The following is a 19,934-nucleotide window of genomic DNA, read 5'->3' as shown; positions in this document are numbered from 1 at the left end:
AGCCCAGCACAACCAGGATGGTCGCTGGGTAAAGTCTATCTCAAGGAGCTGGGAGCAGAGCAGAGCCCAGCATGGGCTATGCCTGGACCAACCAGACTGGAACCCAAGGCCCTAGGGCCCTAGGGCCCTGAATCAGTGAGTTGTGACAGTTACCAGACTTCTCAACCCACAAACACCAAAGACAGCAGAGAAGGTTAGTGGGGAAAAAAAACAGCAGGGAGAGAGTGAAAGGAGTTCCCAGTTTGGCCACCACCCCAGGGGCAGTGGAGGTGGTGCAGCTACAGAGCTACATCTGCAGTTGCTTCTGGCCCCAGGCCCATCTGGTGCAGAGCCTGCTCAGATCTGAGTCGCAGTCCAGGTTGGCAGTTTTTGGGGGAGGAGGAGCATTGGTATGGCAGACCTTGCTGTGTAGAAAAGCTCTGAAAACAACAGCACAGTCCCTCAAGCTTGGGACCTGAGTCAAATTTATAGGAATACAACTCATTCCCAAGTTGAGAAATGGTCAAAGGATATGAACAGACAGTTTTCAGAGGAAGAAATTAAAGATATCTATAGTCATATGAAAAAATGCTCGACCTCTCTATTGATTAGAGAAATGCAAATCAAAACAATTCTTAGGTATCACATCTCTCCTGTCAGATTGGCTAACATGTCAAAACAGGAAAATGATAAATGTAGAGAACATGTGGGAAAATAGGAACACTGTTACATTGTTGGTGGAGTTGTGAACTGATCCAACCATTCTGGAGAGCAATTTGTAAATATGCCCAAAGGGCTATAAAAATGTGTACCTCTTTGACCCAGCAATACTGCTTCTAGGGTTATATCCCAAAGAAATTATACAAGGGAGAAAGAGACTCATATTTACAAAAATATTTATAGCAGCTCTTTTTGTCACGGCAGAGAATAGGAAATGAAGAGGATGCCCTTCAATTGGGGAATGGCTAAACAAATTGTGGTATATGAGTGAAATGGAATACTGTTGTGCTATAAGAAATGAGGAGCAGATGGACTTCATAAGAACCTGGAGAAACTTATATAATCTGATGAGGAATGAAGGGAGCAGAACCAAGAGAACATTTTACAGAACCATAAAAGCATTGCTTCTGTGACGACTAACTTTGATAGACTTGGCTCTTCTCAACACTGCAAGGTACTAAGACAATTCCAAAAGACTCATGGTATAAAAGACTATTGACATCCAGAGAAAGAATTACAGAGTCTGAAGGCAGATTGAAGCATACTATTTGCTCCCTCTTTTTTTAAAATTTTATTTTATTTTTGGTTTTGTTTTATCTTTCTCAGGATTCCTTTCATTGTTTATAATTCCTCTTTGCAAGTTTATTATTAGGAAAATAATTTTAATGTTAATGTATATGTGGAACCCATAGCAGATCACCTGCTGTCTTGGGTGGGGAGGTGGGAAGACAGGGTGGGGGAGAAAATTTGGAACTCAAAAACTTGCGGAACTCAATGTTGTAAACTTAAAAAATATAAACAATATATAAAAAAAGAAAAACAAATTGCCACTTGGAGCATTCCAACACAGGGAGAAGTTGTGTACAAAAGTAAGTAGAAGTTCCAAACCCAGGAAAAAGGGGCTCAGCTTTGTGCAAGGTACAAAAATGGATGTTAACTGGCACCATTGTTAGTCAATATCCATGTCTAGATCATAGATCCAGGACAGAATGAGATCTGTGTTTAGTGGTGATACTCCGGAGTGTACCAAGCAAAAAACTAATTCAGAAGCAAGAAGGACCTGTGTGATTGTGGCCCCAGTACTTTAAAAGGACATTATCGAAATAACTTCCAAGCATTCATGGGGAAAAGGCCATAGCTGCATAGTAATTTTGAAGTGCAAATCAAGAGTTAAGAGAAATACCAAAAGGAGACCACAAGTGACCAATCATAAAAGCTAAGCAAGGATAAACTATTTACATTCTAATATGGGGACATAGTATATATGTTCCCTCAGAGACTCATCATCATCATCATCATCAAATGTCATAAAAATTGTCTAATTAGGCAGAGCGTATGCCACTATTTCTATTATGTATTTATAGTGCCATAAGAAGAAAGGGGTGGGGGAGATGGCAGCAAAAGGAAGGGACTCACCTGAACTCTCCTAAATTCACCCCCAAACAACTATAAAATAATATCTCAAAAAAGAAGCAGAACCAATAAAAGGACATACTAAAACAATTTTCCAGCCCAAGAAAACTTAGATGGTAAGCAAAAAGTAAATCTGCCTAACTGGAGCAAATGAGGAATCAAGTCCAGTGCAGGCAGCAGACAGGCAAGTCAACAGCCAGGGCCTGAGTTCTGAGATGGCTCAGTGGCATGACCTTATGCTCCTCAGTGCAGCCAAGCAGTAAGACGCCACAGACCAAGGGCCCCAGTGCAGCCAAGTGTTAAGGCCCCACAACCTTCAGTTCAGTTAAGTGGCAAGGCACTGCAAACCCACAGAAAACATTTGGGAGAGTAGTTTGCTCCAACAGAGGGACAAAGTCAAATTTTAATACAAAAGCCATGAAAAAAGCTGGAAAAAATAGCAAAAAACAAAGAACTTGATAAAGAATGTTATGATGGTGACAAGGAAGATCAAAACACAAACTTAGAAAATGGTAATGATGTCAAACTGCCTGTACGCAAAGCCTCAAAGAAAAATGTGAATTGGTCTTGGGCCCCCAAAAACTAGCAGAAAATATCAAAGAGGATTTAAAAAATCAAATAAGAGAGGTAGAAAAAAATTGGGGAAAGGAATAAGAGTGATCCAAGAGAATCATGAAAAAAAGTAAACAACTTTGTGAAAGAAGCACAAAAAATGGAAAGAAATGTAAAAAAAAATCTGCTGAAGAAAATAACTCTTTAAAAAGCATAATTAGATAAATGGAAAAAGGGATACAAAAGCTCAGTAAAGAAAATAATTCCTTAAAAATTAGAATTGGAAAAGTGGAAGTTAATGAGTCTATGAGAAATCAAGAAAGGATAAAGCAAAATCAAAACAATGAAAAAATAGAAGAAAATGTGGACTATCTCATTGAAAAAAATGATTGATCAGGAAAATAAGTCCAATAGATCCAATCAAAGAATAACTGGACTACCTGAAAGCCAAGAACAAAAAAGACTAAGAAACTGAGGCGATACCTCTCCTAAGAAAAAGACTAAGCAAATGATGGTATATAAATATGATGAAACATTGTTGCATTTTATTAAATTATGAAGGGGATGGTTTCAGAAAAACCTGGAAAGATTTATATGAACAAATTTAGTGAAATGAGCAGAACCAGGCAAATAGCTTATACAATTAGAATAATATTATAAAGACAAATGACTCCAAGAGATTTAAGAACTCTGATCAACAAAATGACCCACCATGTGTGTGTGTGTGTGTGTGTGTGTGTGTGTGTGTGTGTGCACAATGGCAAGCAAAGTGGGACTCTTGTTGTCTTTTGTTTTGGAGTGCTTCTCAGCACTAAGGAAATCAAGTGCCTTTGTCTTGTCTTTGTTTGTAAGAAGGCCTACTCCCTTTTGCTAGTTAGGTCAGGCGAGGTGTGAAACTCTCAAGAGATGTGAAACCCTTGAGAGATGTGAAGCACTCTGACTCTGAAGAAGTGTATATATGCTCTGGGGTTAGCATTTTGTTTGGGGCTTGCTCACTGGAAGAGTGTATTGTGATTTGACCAGACTCTGGGTAGCTGTCAAGGAGGTTCCTGGCTTTGAAAACCCAGAAATTAGTGCTTCTCTCTCTGGTAACTATGTATGTATAGCTTTGGTCAGACAGCTAGAAGGCTGTCTGTTGATATTGTCTCTGTTTGTAATTTCTATTTGTATTTGCTCTGAAGTTCAGGGTACTGACCTTTTCCCCTGAACTAAGTGAATGATATATGTATGTTTGACTAAAGTGAGATTGTTAACCCCTTGAAGTCACTTTCCTTAGAATAGCGGATCAAAGAACCTGTGCTAACAGGTGTTATTGCTGGTGTTATTGGCCTTGCACAGCCACAGTAGCAGCAAGTAGCATTATTGTTACATATATAAAAATTGTGTAGCAATGCATCTTCCAGGGATAGTCTCTTTTATCTAAAGAAATTAACAGGTAGCATAGAGAGCAATTTTAGCTTAAAGTATTTAAATCATTATTATAACTAGATAGAAGAGAAATTATTATTTAATAGTGTCATTAATTTAGAGTTTGAAAGGGCTTTATAGGTAGGTCATCTAATCTAATAATCTCATTTTTACAGATAGGAAACTGAGGTCTAGTGACATGGTTTAACTTTTCTAAGGCTACAAAGGTAGCAAATGTCAAGTCATGGATTTGTACCTATCTTCTCATTTTAAACCCAGCATTCTTTCCTCCCAGGGGTGGGGAACCTACCACCTCAAGGCCACATGTAGCTTTCTAGGCCCTGGCGTATGGCTTTTTGACTGTGTCCAAGTTTTACAGAACAAATCTTTTATTGAAGGGATTTGTTTTGTGAAGTTTGGATTCAGTCAAAGGTCCACACTTGAGGACTTAGAGTCCCACATGTGGAACCGAGGCTGCAGGTTCCAAAACCTACAGGCATAAATACTGTTAGTTGACCTAAATTCTTGTTCTGGAAACAACCATGTTTTATCCATTCTACATTTCTGCCTAATAGGCTTGTCTACACATAAAAGTCGCTTAACACAGGGCTGTCCAAAATATGGCCCACAGGCCACATGTGACCTGCAGCGTGATTTCATATGGCCCGCGTGTGGGTTTTAATTTTCATGAGCAAAATAATAAAATAATTTGCATGGAATGCATTTTAGATTTTTTAATTCCATCACTAATAAATAATCTCATTGATGTTAATTTTCTTTGGTGTTTTTAAGCAGTATTACGGATGGAACATATCTCACGAAATTTTCAATTGATCTGTGGGATGCGTTCCATCTGTACAATGCAGACTAGTCGGTATGCACCTACCTTTATACTGATGTGTTGTCACTTTGTTGTTCTGTGTTTGCTTTCACACTTCACACCTTTGCCTGTAATATTGATGATGCATGTTCCCCCACTTTCTGTTAGTATACTGTATTTTTTACTCTGGGTGTGGCCCTCAAACAATTATTTTATTTTTATGTGGCCCTAAGATAACCTAAGATTGGACAGCCCTGAATTAATATATAACTCTAAGCTCCTTTAGGGAAGGAGAAATTATATTTTTATCTTGATATCACAGAGACCTAGCATAGAGTTTTATATACATCAGGCATTTAATACCATAAATATTTGCTGTATTTCTTATGTTTTCTTTGCCATTCAGAGCAAATCTATTCTCAGACCAACTAGATGATAATCTGGGATTATTTTATTCCATATTCAGGACAAAGAGGTTAGACAAAATTAAGGTAAAATAAAGCAGTCATGATTTTGAACAAACTGGGAATAAAACATCTTAGGAACTCCCCTGGGTTTACTTATCTTCTCCATAGAGGTGACTCACGAGTTTATATATCTGGCCTCATTTTTCTCTTGAGTTTTAGTCCTATGTCATGAATATATTGTAGATATCCCTGAGACATCTCAAATTCTACATATTTGAAAGAGACCTCATTTTCTTTCCCTGCCCCAAATCTACCCTCTTACAAACTTCCCTATTTTTGTGAAGGGTACCACAGCTCTTCTAGTAGCCCTATTTTGTTTTCAATGCATAGAGCAAAATAGCCATTTCCATAACAGTACAATAAAAAAGATGATTGCACATGAAACTACAAATCTACTATGCACAACTTGTCATTCCCTCCAAATATACAACAGTTGCCAAGCAAATTCTTTTTTTTTTCCTTTTTTTCTTCCCCCTGCCAGATGTCAGCCTTATTTTCAACCCTTTATTCTCCTTCAACTCACATATTTAACTACTTGCCAAATACTGTAAATCTGGATATTTCTACCTTCATAACACCTCTTTCATATGACTAATTTTCTTTATTCATGGAAACACCGGTTTAGTTGAATTCCTTTTCACCTTTTCACCTATAATATTGCCTTGAGCTCCTATGTAGTCTTTCAACTTTAAGTCTTTCCCCTCTCCCTATATCTTCCAAAGTCATTTCCCTTAAGCTATCTAATCATATCACACTACTTCTCAATAAACTCCAGTAGCTCTCTGTTGCTTCCAGGACAAAATATAATCTAATGTCCATCTTTGAAAGGCCTTCATAATCGATTTTCTGTCTATCTTTCCAACATCATTATGTAAAATTGCCCTTCCTGAATTCTATATTCCAGATAAACTAGACTCTATTTCTGGCTTAATCACATTCCATCTACCATCTCCATGCGTTCATCTTGGCAATCTTCCATACTCTTCCAACCCAATTTTTTAAAACTATCTTGCATGTATTTTGTATTTAGTCTCTGTCTCTTTCTTTGTCTGTCTCTATATACTTACATACATATGTGCCTATACAGATATATACATATGTGCATATATGTGTCTATACATGTATATGTTTCTTTTCCATGAGAATAGAGATTATTCCACTTGAGTAAGTGTCTATGTAAATGTATAACACTTTGCACAATGCCTGGAACATAGTACACCCTTAATATAAATGTGTTGTTTGATTGATACCACTGACCATTTGACAATGATAGTCACGTGGTTCCACTTTTGGGTTCATTGGGAATAGCATATTATCAAGAGAAAGCAGAATCCCTTAGTTAATTTTTCTACTAAGGTAAACCTGAATTATTAAGTTGCATAATATTGCAAGGAAATGGATCCCTTCCTTTTTCTTCCAACACATACCTTTTCTTGATGCCTGTGCCCTCATATAACAGGTGTAAACATTTTTCAGTGAGACAATTACGTTATCTGATAGTAAATCAATGAAACCTCCTACTTGCTTTGCCTCCTACTTTATATATACATGCATATACATATGAGTATGTCATTCCCCAGAAATTTTGATACATCTTAAAATAAATATCTAGTAAATGATTCCCCACTCTTAACCATTGCAATTATGCTTCATTCATCTAAGAAGTTAGAAGTTAGAATAGTGAATATCTTGTTAACTGGGAGTACTGGTTACTTGATACATATACCACATTGCTCCATGATTAGAACTTTTAGTATATGATTATCTTTTCTTGAATTGTCATACTAAATTAACTGAACAATGCATAATTTAGTTACCTTTCAGGAATAGATGAGATAGGCATAATTAAAATAAATATGGCTAGACTAAATAAATCTCTTGAAGGCCTAATTCTAGCTACATTACCTCTATTTCTGTTTTATAATACTATGCCTCTAGTTGATGAGAAATTCTTGGTATGTTTATTTAAAGATAACTGTAAACAAGGGATAGTAGAAAAAATACCATGAAGGGATAAATGGGGTAATGGTAAAGGCCTGTCCTGATATAGAGGCAGAAGGAGGAACAGTCCATGTAGTTTACTCTCTGTTTGAGGCAGCATGATAAAATTTCTGGATTTGGTGTCCAAAAGCCTGAATTTGCTTCTTACTGTCTCTGTGATGTTGGGCAAGTAGCTAAACTTTTCTGTGCTCCAGTTGATTCATCTGTTTAATTAGACCATTAGATTGGGTAATCTCTAAATACTATTCCAACTAAACAGAAAAAAAAATCAGTGATGCCAGAAGTACCAAGAAGATCCCTGGAAAAACCAAAACCAAAGCAAAACAATATTCTTCATGATAGTTCAACTTCTTGAGTTATGCTTAATGCCTTTAATTATGTGATAAATGATGAGACTTTTATTTTTTGAAAATGTATTTTATTGATGCCTTTTGTTTTTAACTAACCAAATTTTCACCTGCATTCCACTCTCTGACTATTCCTAAGTGTTGATACACTGAAAAAGTCAAATATTATGCAATCTAACATATCCATGGACTTCAACCTCTGCAGAGGAATGTGAATTGTGAGTACAGTGGCTTCTTCATTATAATTTCACAACATTCATTTTCTCTGATTCTATGGTTATTATTCTTTCATTTTTTTCTTGTTTTAATTATCACATATATTCTTTTGCTTATTTCACTTTCCATCAGTTCATGTAAACCTTTCCAAGCTTATCCCTGTTAATCTTTCTTACACCAGAGTAATACTCCATTGCATTCATGATCTGCAATTTGTTTAGTCATTCCCCAATCCGTGGGCATCTGCTTTGTTTTTAGTTCTTTGCTGCTACAAAAAACTGCTACTATAAACATTTTGGTCTGAATGGAACCTTTTTTTCCACTGACTTCCTAGTTGCTATATGCCTATCAATAGGATCTCTGATCCACAAGGTATTAACATATCTCCACCTAGTTTGCAAAATTATTATTTGCTTTTCCAAAGATTGCAGCAATTCACAATTCCACAACTAATGCATTAGTGGGCCTGCATTTCTACAAGGCCTTTCAAATTGACTCCTCCTATATCATCATGTTTGCTAATTTTTAGGTATAAGATAAAACTTCATAATTGATTCGATTTTCTTTTTTTGTAATGTTAATGAGTGAAACTCTCCCATATAGTTGTCTGTTGTTACTCAGTCATTTCAGTCATATCTGATTCTTTGTGACACCATTTGGCATATCCTTGGCAAAGATACTGGATTGCTTTAACATTTTCTTTTACAAGTCATTTTCCAGATGAGGAAACTGAGGCAAGCAGGATTAATTGACTTGCCCAGGATCACACAGCTAGTGTGAGGCTGGATTTTAGCTCAGTTCCTCACAACTCCAGGCAAGTTATTGTATTAACTGTGCCACTTAGGTGCCTCTCATATAATTATTAAAAATTTACAATTATTTTGAGAAATATTTGTTCTTATTTTATGAATTGTGTATCGGAGAATGACATTTGGTCTTAAATATTTGTATTAGTTATCTAAATAACTTCATACCAAACATTTATCTGAGAAATTTGATACAAAGTCTTGTCCCCAGTCAAACCCACCCTTTTATATCCTTAGATGGATGAATTTTGTTTGGACAAAATCTTTTCAATTTTACATAAGCAAAATTACCTTTTTTTCTTTCCTAAGTATCTCTGTCTCATAATTGTTTGAGAATCCATTTCCTATCCATGCTTATGGGAAAAAATACTGTTCTATTTTATTTTTCATAATTTGCATATGCCAACCAGTCAGTCAGATATTAAGTAAGTATTCATTAAGCATCTGATATATTCTAGGAACTGTGCTAAGTACTGGGGACACAAAAATAAGAAAAAGGAAGTCCTTGTCCTTAAGGAATTCACTAATGTGAGAGACAATAACCAGAAACATATGTACAATCTATATTCAGGATAAATAGGAAATAATTAAGAGGTGGAAGGAATCAAGAGGTTAGGAAGGGTTTCCAAAAGTAAATGGGATTTTTGTTAGGACTTAAAGGACATCTGAGAAAAGACTAGTCGAAGATGATTGGGAGAGTATTACAAGAATGGTGGACAGGCAGAGAAAATGACCAAATGTGAGAGACAGAGTACTTGTTCATGGAATAGCCAGAAAAACAATATCATCGGATCAAAGAGTACAAGGTGCAGAGTAAAGAGTAAGATGACTAGAAAGGTAGAAGAAACCTAAGTTATGAAGGACGTTGAAGGCAAATAGAAGATTTTCTTTTGATCTTAGACATAATAGGGAACTATTGGATTTTTGTTGAGTAGGGGGATGACACAGCTAGACCTTAGCATTAGGGAAATCACTTTGGTGGCTGAATGGATGATGAATTGGAGTAGAAAGAGATGAGGCAGGCATTCTAACCAAAATGGTGTTATAATTGTCCAAATGTGAAATGACGAGGGACTGCAAAAGAGAAGTTGCAATATCAGAAGGGAGAAGGAAGTAAATTTAAGAGATGTTGCAAGTGTAGAATTAATAGGTTTTGCCAACAGATTTATGTGAGGTATGAGAAATAGTGAGGAATAGAGGATGACACCTAGGTTGGAAGCTTGAAAGACTTGAAGACTTGAAAGATTGGAAAGCTTGGGAAGATAGTGTTGCCCTGTACAGCAATAGGCTAGTCAAATGGGAGGAGAATTTAGGGGGAAAGAGAAATTAATTTTTTGACATATTGAGTTTAAAATGTATATTGGACATCCAGTTTGAAGTGTTTGAAAAGCAATTGAAGATATGACATTAGAAGTCATCAGAGAGGGTAAGGTAAGACAGATAGATTTAAGAATCATTTAAATAGACATGCTAATTAAACCCATGGGAGCTGATGAGAACATGACCTGAAGTAGCATAGAGTGAGGAGAGAAGAAGGCTTAGGACAGAACCTTGGAGAGACCTATAATTAGAGGGCATGAATTGAATGAGAATACAGTAAAGGAGACTAAGAAGGAGCAGATAGGTAGGAAATGAACCAGGATATAGTGATGTCTCAAAAACCTAGAAAAATAAGTGTCAAAGAAGACAGATTGATTAACAATGTGAAATGCTAAACAGAGTGTGAGGACTGAAAAAAAAGGCTGTTGGATTTGGAAGTTAAGAGATCATTGTTAATTTTGGAGAGAGTAATTTCTGTGGAATAATGAGGTTGGGAACAATTATAAGGAAGTAAGAAGTGAATGAGAGGAAAGGATGGGGAGATAACTATTTTAGATAACCTTTCAAGGGAGTTTAGGTACAAAGGGCAGAAGAGATATAGTATAACAATTAGCAGGGATAGAAGGATAAATAAAGGGTTTATTTTTAGAACAAAGGAGAAAAATGGCATATTCGTAAGGAAGAGGAAAAGAAAAAGGGAAAGATTGAAAATAAGTGATAGAATGGGGATGACTGAGGTGCCAATTTGCTTGAGGAGAAAGGGTGGAATGCAATTTCCTGAATGGGTAGAGGTTATCCTTGGTAAAGAGTAAGGCCAGCTCATAATGTGAGACAGGGGTGAAAGAGGATATAGTGGCAGAAGGCATATGAGTGATGTGAGATGAGGAAGAGATGAAAAGAGGGACATTGTAGAAAATTACCTCAGATTCTTTTAGTAAAATATGAGCTGAGAGGATGAAAGGAGGGTTAGCTATGGGAAATTGAAGGAGAAATGAAAAAGTTTGGAAAGCTACTGAGGATAGTGGGATAATGACTTCATAAAGTAGGTATAGTAAAATTGACTGCTATTATTGAGTGTCCAGTTGAGGTTATGTAACATGAATGTGTAGTGGACCCAATCAGAATGTTTACATGATATTTGCTTTCATTAACATGAAAGAACATATAAAAGAAGGCAGTAGAAGGTGGGAATGACCCAAGGATAAGGCTTGGTAGGACCCAATTAGAGAAATAATGGGTTGCTAGACACTCAAGAGGAGAGTCTAGTGAGAGTTGAATTGTTTCACAAAGGAGTCAAGATGGGGGGCAAAAAGAGGGAGTGCTAATGCAGGAAAGGCTTGGGAGAGAATTGAGGGGTCAAGGGAATGAAGGTCATGGAGAATGCAAAAAGGAGGGCCTGGTAAGGGAAGGCAGAGAGAGAGTTTGAAAGCCAATAGATTATGGTCAGATAAAGGGATTTTGGAAATTTTGAACATGTTGGTGGTATATTTACGAGTGATGGCAAGATCAAAGATATAACTATTTCCTGGCTGAAGTGGAGCACAGGAGTAAATCACAAAAAGATTCATTTCGAATTTTTTTGTGAAATTTGGCATGATATCTTTTTCTGATCCCAATTTCCATGAGACTTTTTTCTAATGTTGACAAAACTTCTTAGCAAATAATCCTTTCCTAAATGATTATTTTCCAGATATATCAAACAATAAATAATTGGGTTTCAGTCTTGTTCTCTCAACTAGTGTTTCCCATTGATCTGTATGTGTGTAGAGGTGAAGTCCATGTTTATTGAGAGTGATCTGTTGTTGAGATCTGGCTAGGCAAAATCAGCAATACAAAAAAGGGATTAGGAATTTAGGAGGAGTACCAGTATAGAGTTGAATTGGTTCATCAAAGGGTCAAAATGAGGACAATAAAAGAAAGTGCCTAGTGTAGGAGAGATAGTCTGGAACAGAACTGATGGGTCAAAGGATTGGAGGTTATGGCACAGATGAAAAATAATGTTTTGTAAGGGAAGGCAGAGGGAAATATGAAAAATAAATAGATTATGGTCAGATAAGGGGATATCAGAATTCTTGAAGATTATGATGGTACATTGTGAATGACAGCAAGATCAAGATATGATGATACTTACATGAAATTGAGCGGGTGCAGGAATAGCTCATGGAGGGTGAGTAGGTTAAGGAATTAAGTGGTTAGGAGAATCAATACATGTATGCCCTAGTACAAGGGCAAGCAATGGAGAGGAGAAAAAAATTGTGAACTAGGTGTCAAAATCATTGATGAAGGGAAATGGTCTGTTGATAATAGATACCAGATTTTTGTTTTGGTGGTAGATATGAATAACATAGATGTCAAAGGAAGAGAGGGTACTGAATTATGGAGGGAGAGAACTTTGAAGTAGCAATGGGGACGTAGGAAGCAAGCTTCTCCCAAATCAATCATTGAGCAGAGAAGAATGGATGAAGGTACAGCCAGTACTGGAAAGTGTGGCCTGGGAGGTTGTGTTATTAGAGGAAAGCCAGGTTTTAGTAAGAAATGACAAATGAAAGAATGGGAGAAGTAAGATTCAAGATCAAGGGAAGTTTGTTGCCTATGGAATAGGCATACCAGAGGTCTGAGTGGAAGTTCTGGATGGAGTTAGGTTGAAACTTGGGGATAGGATGGGTGATGGGGATGGGAATGAGGAAAGAAGTGGCAGGAGGTATAGAAAGGGCTTTGGATGATGCTCAATGAGAGTTTCAAGTTACTGAGAAGTGAAGGGTATGGCAATGTGTGAAAATTTTTATCATTGTTTGGAGAGTGCCACTCCTCTACCCTAAAAGGATAAGAAAATTAAAGGCCTGAAGTTGAAAGGAGAGTTACTCTTCTTTGCACTGGTGGTACTCCCATCTCAGGGAGATTGCACTGACAGCAGGAGATAGAAACTGCCTTTTGTTGTTACAGATGGAAATGGTTGCTTTAGGGCAGATGGAAGATATTTGACCCAGCCACTAATAGCCTTTCCTCAGTGGACAAGTTGCACCCAGCAGGACATGGAAGGCATAGGGCACAAAGGTAAAGTGACTTCATTTAAGGAGGCTAACTATGAGGCAGCATCAGGAAGTAGTAGACTCCCTGTGAACATCATGTCCTTTGGGACAGGTAGAAGGCTCTGTTTGGCTTCTAGCAGCTTTTCTTCAATAGGCTTGCTACACCCAAGAGAAGACAGAGGGCACAAAGTTTTAGCTTTGTTAAATATCCTTTTAGAGAATAATTTGATTGGCATATCATTATCTGTAAATGCAAATTGACTTTGATGATATTGTCATTTTAACTATATTGGCAATTCTCAGACATGAGCACAAAATATTATTCCAGCTATGGTTTTTTTTGTGGTTGTTTGTCTAGGTTTTTTGTTTGTTTTTTTGTAAAGGAGTGCTTTGTAATTGAATCTATGTAAGTGTTGAGTGTGCTTTGGTAGATTGACATATTTTTTATGAATTTTGTAGGCATTTTGAGTTACTCATCTATTATTAGCTCTTCAATTTTGATCTCATCACATAGAAATGCTGATGGATTTACCTGCTTTATTTTGTACCCTGTCTCCTTGCACCTTGTCTCCTTTTCCCCATCTCCATATCTTTCCTTTCTTTCTCTCGTCTTACTGTTATTGCAAGGATTCTCAGAATTTTATCAGATAATAGCAGAAAACACCAAATTATTATCATACTAAGAGCCTTACCTCAAACTAGAACTTCATAAGTAAAGGAGAGAGATCTGGGTTTCATGCCCCCTAGACATATATATTTAATTAGTAAACTCTCTGGAGAGATGGGTAAGGATAATCCTTGCTTGTATTAGATGCTTCAGGAATATTCCAGTAAACAAAAAATCACTGAATAACAGGCCAAATTAGTTATAAAGTGTCTATGATATGCCAATATTCAAGAGACTATAACTTATGGGTAAACTCATTAAACATAGAGAATTCATAGCTCAAGAATTGCAGAAGATAATAAGAATTTTAAAAAGTCCAAGAATGCCAGGGATTTGTTCAATTTCTTGAACTGAAGCTGACTTTCCAAACCTAAGGTGGTTTATGCTAAAATGTTTGCAATGTTGTCCTTTGTTAATTGTATTCATGGAAAAAAATCCACCATGAAATCTTGTCATATGACATCCTCAGTCAAACTGAATTGTTATTGGCAGAATTAGTCTTCAAAGACTTTGCAAGGGTAATTTAAATAGTTATCTCATCTTATGTCTTAAAATAATAGATGGGTATTAAGAACATTGTAAAATAAAGATTAAACATCTTTGCCTCATATGACAAGCATGGACCTTTGTGTCTCATGTCTCATGATGCTCTTGCCAATAAATTCCAAGATTTGAGTGAAGCAGAAGAGCAAGTCTGGAAGCAATGAGAGACACTAGCGATAAAGGACATTTTGCAAATGTGCAATGTGTCTGCAAGTCTTTGAGAACTTTGGAGGAGTATAAGTTCATGGCTAAGAATGAAGTCTAATGGCCAGATTTGTCACCATCCATGAATGGCCTGCCTTAAACTATATTCCACTCCTCCACAAACCGTGAGCAAACTACAAAAAACAATCAGTCCTATACAACCCAGTCAATGAGTAGCCATGATGAAAAGCAAAGAGTAGAATTAAAGGTTGCTATTAATGACAGAACTGTGAATAGAAATGTGGGGGCAGGCAGAGCCACCTCCAGCTCCCTTAATTCCTATGTTGGCATCAATTCTCCTCAAGAGGCCATGAGTGAAACAGCATCATTGAGAATGCTTGTTAATACTCAGTGGGAGGGGTGGAAGGGAGATGGGTATAGAAATAAGAATCTCTTTTATTTCATTGAGTTTCCATTGAGACTATAGATCTGTTAAAGACTTCCTAGAGGCAATAAACTAGTGGATATTTTGTAAACATTTATCTAACTTCAGTCTTTTTCTTGAGTCTTTCCTAACAATTAAAAGCATTATTAACTATAAGCCTACTTGAATTGCTGTTTGTGTGGCTTACTCTCTTATTCCACTGAAATATAACAAAAAGAGAGAGGAAAAGATGGGGTTTTCCAGGTAAGAAGGTCTCAAGGTAAGATTCTGATTAGATAAATCAAAAGTGACCCTTTGATTAAGATTATAATATTACATAAGATCAATATATAATATAAAATATACAACTAATATATCATGTTATATATGATATATTATTATAATAGTATATAAGATTAATAGCTTTCACTGACAAAAGGCTGAGAAGGGTTAGGAGAGAAAGGAAAGAGCCATCAGAAACCTTGGAAAGCTTAGGAAGCCTCAAAGGCTCATCTGAGTATCCTCTGGTCTTGTGTGGAGTACACCAGATGAAAATTGTAAACAAGATCAGGTCAATCACTAAGAGTGTCATCGTTCTATTAACATTTAGCTTTTTAAAACTAAAATGAGTGAGTGTACTAGACTGTGGTCAAGTGATTAAGGGTTTTGAATCCTAGTTTGGTCATTTTTCAGTTCAGTTGTGACCCCATTTGAGATTTTCTTAGCAAAGACACTCAAGTAGTTTGCTATTTCCTTCTCCAACTCATTTTATAGGTGAGGAAACTGAGGTAAATGGGGTTCAGTTACTTTCACAAGGACACAAAACTGGTAAGTGACTGAGGCCAGATTTGAACTCAGGAAGATGAGTCTTCCTTACTTTAGGCCCAGCACTCTATCCTCTGTACCACCTAGTTGCCGTTTACTCCCTATCAATACTTCTGTTGAAGGAAAGAGTCACTTCATTTTAAATGATCTCTGAACTCCCTTCTAATAAAAATATTCAGTGACATTGTTTATTGTTTAGTGCTAAAATCTTACTATAAGATCTCTGAAGTTCTTTGGAGCCCTCTAATTCTGATTTCTGAACTCCTTCTCCAATCACAAATGCATAGGATAGTACAATATACAAGCCAGTTGACAAAATTAAAATATTGAAATATCAATATGATTTTGTATTTTTCCCGCTGGATCAGATCTATTATTCATTGGTATAGAGAACTCTCAGGATTGGAACTCCCTCTAAAAATGTAAAATGGCACCATATGTATCACTTCTGGCCCTAGAGAGGTTAGAAAACTTTTCCACAATTACTCAAACAGTATATTTCAGGGGTATGACTGGAATCCAGGTTTTATTGATTCCAGGATCCCCTTTTTTAATCCACTGTGAAATACTCCAGTTTTGGATTAATCACTATCTCAATTTTTTATCATCTCTAAAACAGTGGTGCTATCTCCTTTACCTCTTTCATAGGGGTGTTGAGAACCAAAATAGTGGTAATAGTTTTTAATAAAGCACCATACAAATTCAGGTTACTAATATTTATTTTTGTATTTTAATATTTTACTTTAGACTAGCAAAATCAAGTTCTAGATGACTCTATAATTTCTCACTTATATTCCATTCAGAAATTTTGCCAGACTTCTCACACCTCCTAGGCCTCCTTTTGGAAAAAGAAGCTAAAAACAACCCAGTAGGATATAGACCACATGTTATTTTGCAGAGAAACTCAAATGAGGAGCTCTTCTATATTTAAAGTGAAAACTCTTTGGCCTGATTAAAAAGTAGTCACTCACCAAGTAGATCAAAGGAAGGTAAAATCATCTAGTGACTTCTGGGTAATTATTTCTCAAAACTCCAGAGTCCAGATTAATTTTTTATGGTTTAAATCAGGTATGCTATGGGAAGGGAGGAAGAATCTACAACAGAATGAAGAAGAAATATTAAAACCAAAGGAAAGTTAACAGAGCTTATTAAAAGATCAAAGGGATAGAGAGAGAATACAGAACTTTAAAAAACTTCTCTAAGTCAGTCATTATGAAATGGAGGTGATTCTGGTTTCTGGAATACTATTGCAGTGAAGTACAAATTTTGTGAGGTTGTCCCAAGCTAGAAGATCTCAAGCAAAGACCAGTATATCTATCTTCTTAGCAACAACCTAACTAAATTTAAAGAGATTTCTCACAAAGTTGGCTGAATGGTGATGAGTTTTCAGCCACATTAACTCAATAATACATCTTTGTTTTAAACCATAGATGATACCACCTGCATTTATGAAATATGGGATCCTGATGTACACAAAGCATTATAGACATTTAATAAAATACTATTTCCTTGATTTTTAGGAACCTAGAAATTTCTTTCTAGATTGTATTGTTGCTTTCTTTTAACTCTTAAAGCCTTGGTTCAACAACAGGCACAGTAACTAGCAGAACATCTGGCACATAGTAGATGTTTAACAAAGGTTTGTGGAATGAATATTTGAATGAATGAATTTGTAAAAGGCATCATCTATCTATTGATAGATGAAGCAAAGGGATTCTTGCAAGAGATGAGAAGATACACTGGAATAGCTCTAAGTATAATAGACAGATCAGTAGAAGTGAAGAACTGAGCTGTTCTCATAGCTCCAGGATTGATTCATTCCATAACCTTTATGGGCACTTAAATTCTCCTTACTCAATTTCCCCATCTGTAAAAATTAAACCACATTTTCTCCTCCTAGTTTAGATAATGATGTGAAGCTCTTAATCTTCCAAAGGGAGAAGAGATTAGCAAGTTTAAGGTATTATTTTTTCTTCAGTCTTTCTTGCAGTAGACGGTTATGGGCCTGTTTTCAGATAGATAATGTGTCGTAAGAGTTGACCTTAAAGGATAACTGAATTATTCGGTATATAATTAGATAAGGAATCAAACAATAAAAAAAACTCATACAGGTGGAGCGCAGATAGTTAGTAGAGGCAGCAACCCAGCCAAATTCTTTCAACATTCCACTTGAAACAACTTGAAAATAACTTCTCAAATGAAATTTTGGAGCAGTAGAGCCAACATAAGGTCAAGGATAAGTATTTTTTTTCAACCTAAGAAAGCTTAGGTCAGTAGAAGAGGTCTATGACAATAGGTTAGAGGCCTGTCTAGAGCATAGAGTATACAGAGGCAGCAGCAGTAGCAAGCCTTGGATATGGCCACAACAGTGGTAGAAGCAGCAGTTTCTGGAGCTCTCAGCCCAGAGAAAATAAGGCCATCAGAAAACTGATCAGAAAGAGATAACAGGGGACTGTTTTCTGGCATTGTAATGGCAAGCAGAGTGACACTTTTTGATGGTTTTTTGTTGTTGTTTTGGAGTGCTTCCCAGTACTAAGGCAATCATGTGTCTTTGAGTCTGTAATGGTAATCAGGGTAGTGCTTTTTGCTGTTCTTCTCTCAAGTGCCTTTAATGATTCTTGCCTTTCAAATGTAATGGCCAGCAAAATGGGATTTTTCACTGTTATTTGTTCGAGTGCTTCTCAGCACTGAGGTAATCAACTACCCCAAAACTCTGAGATGGGTATTTAAGATCCAAGGTTGGCATTTGACTTCTGGGGCACACTCATGGAAGCAGTGTTGAGACTCTGGGTGAGCTATAACTGCCCCCCCCCAGTTTTGCTAACCCAGACTCATTGGTTCTTCTCTGGTAACTATGAATAGTGATTTGAATCAGACAAGGTCTTGTTGATATTTGTACTTTCTGGTTGTATTTTCTCTAAAGTTCAGGTTGCTGGCTTTTCCTCCCGAACTAAGTGAATGATATTTGTATGTTTGATTGAAGTAAGATTGTTAACCCATTAAAGTTACTTTCCTTAGTAAAGCAGATAGAAAGAAAATGTGTTAGCAGCCTTCTGTGTGCTGGTTGTTGTTTGTCATACACAGCCACAGAAGCTGCTAGGGAAAATTGTTGTTACAGAGTCTTGCCTTTGTTTCAATCAAGAGTCTTTGATTGAATCAGGAATCTTTGATGACCTACTTAAGTTATGGGAAGGCCTAGCTCACAAGGGTTTGAGTCACATGGTTGTGATACCCTCTGACCTCAAAGAAGTATATACATACTGAGGGTAGCATTTTGCTTGGGGCTAACTCATTGAAAGAGTGTTGGTGTGAAGACTATGGACAGCTGTTAAGGAGCCCCCTAGCTTTGAAAACCCAGATGTTGGTGCTTCTTTCTCTGGCAACTATGTATGTATTGCTATGGTCAGACAGAAGCCTGTCTTTTCATTTGTGTTATTTTGTTCTATTTATAATTTCTGCTTGTAATTTTTGTTTGTATTCTCTCTGAAGTCCAGGCTGCTGGCTTTTCCCTCTGAACTAAGTGAATGATACATTTATGTTTAAGTAAAGTGGGATTGTAAACCCCATAAAGTTGCTTTACTTAGAAAAGCAGAACAAAGAATCTGTGCTAGAAGCCCTCCCATGTGCTTGTGTTATTGGCCTTACACAGCCACAGTAGCTGCAAGTAACATTGTTGTTGCAGGCACTGGGTTCACTGCTGCTCTATTGCTCATAGGAGTTCTGGGTTGCAGCTCCAGGGCAGAGAGGAGTGCTGGGGTTCCATCACAGTGGATCAGGGCCCTGGTCACAGTACCAAATCAAAGAGAAGTGCTACTGCTTGTGGCTACAAGAAAGCAGTCATTCCTTGGTAAAGAATGGAGTCCAGATGAGTACAGCATTAATCATAATTCTCCATAGATAACACCACCTTAAAAACATAAAAAAAATGTGCAGACCCTCGGGGCTAGCTTCGAAAACAGTAGCACAAAAAGGTTGAAGCTTGGGACAGTATCTACCTACCCTAGTTGAGCATAACCTCACTTTAACATAAAGTGCAAAGTCAAGAAATAGGCTGGAAAAATGAGCTAACAATAACAACAAAAGAGAACTTGATCCAGAAAAAGCTACTAAGGTGGCGGGGAAGATCAAGACACAAGTACAGAAAAGACAATAAAATTTAAAAATAGCTACAAACAAGGCTTCAAAGAAAAATGCTAATTGGATGAGCCCCCCAAAATTCCTGAGTTATTGAAATAGAGAAGAATAACAGAGGGG

The sequence above is a fragment of the Trichosurus vulpecula genome, chromosome 3 (assembly GCF_011100635.1).
Source record: "Trichosurus vulpecula isolate mTriVul1 chromosome 3, mTriVul1.pri, whole genome shotgun sequence".
NCBI classification, from domain to species: Eukaryota; Metazoa; Chordata; class Mammalia; order Diprotodontia; family Phalangeridae; genus Trichosurus; species Trichosurus vulpecula.
Note: the sequence above shows the minus strand (reverse complement) of the source record.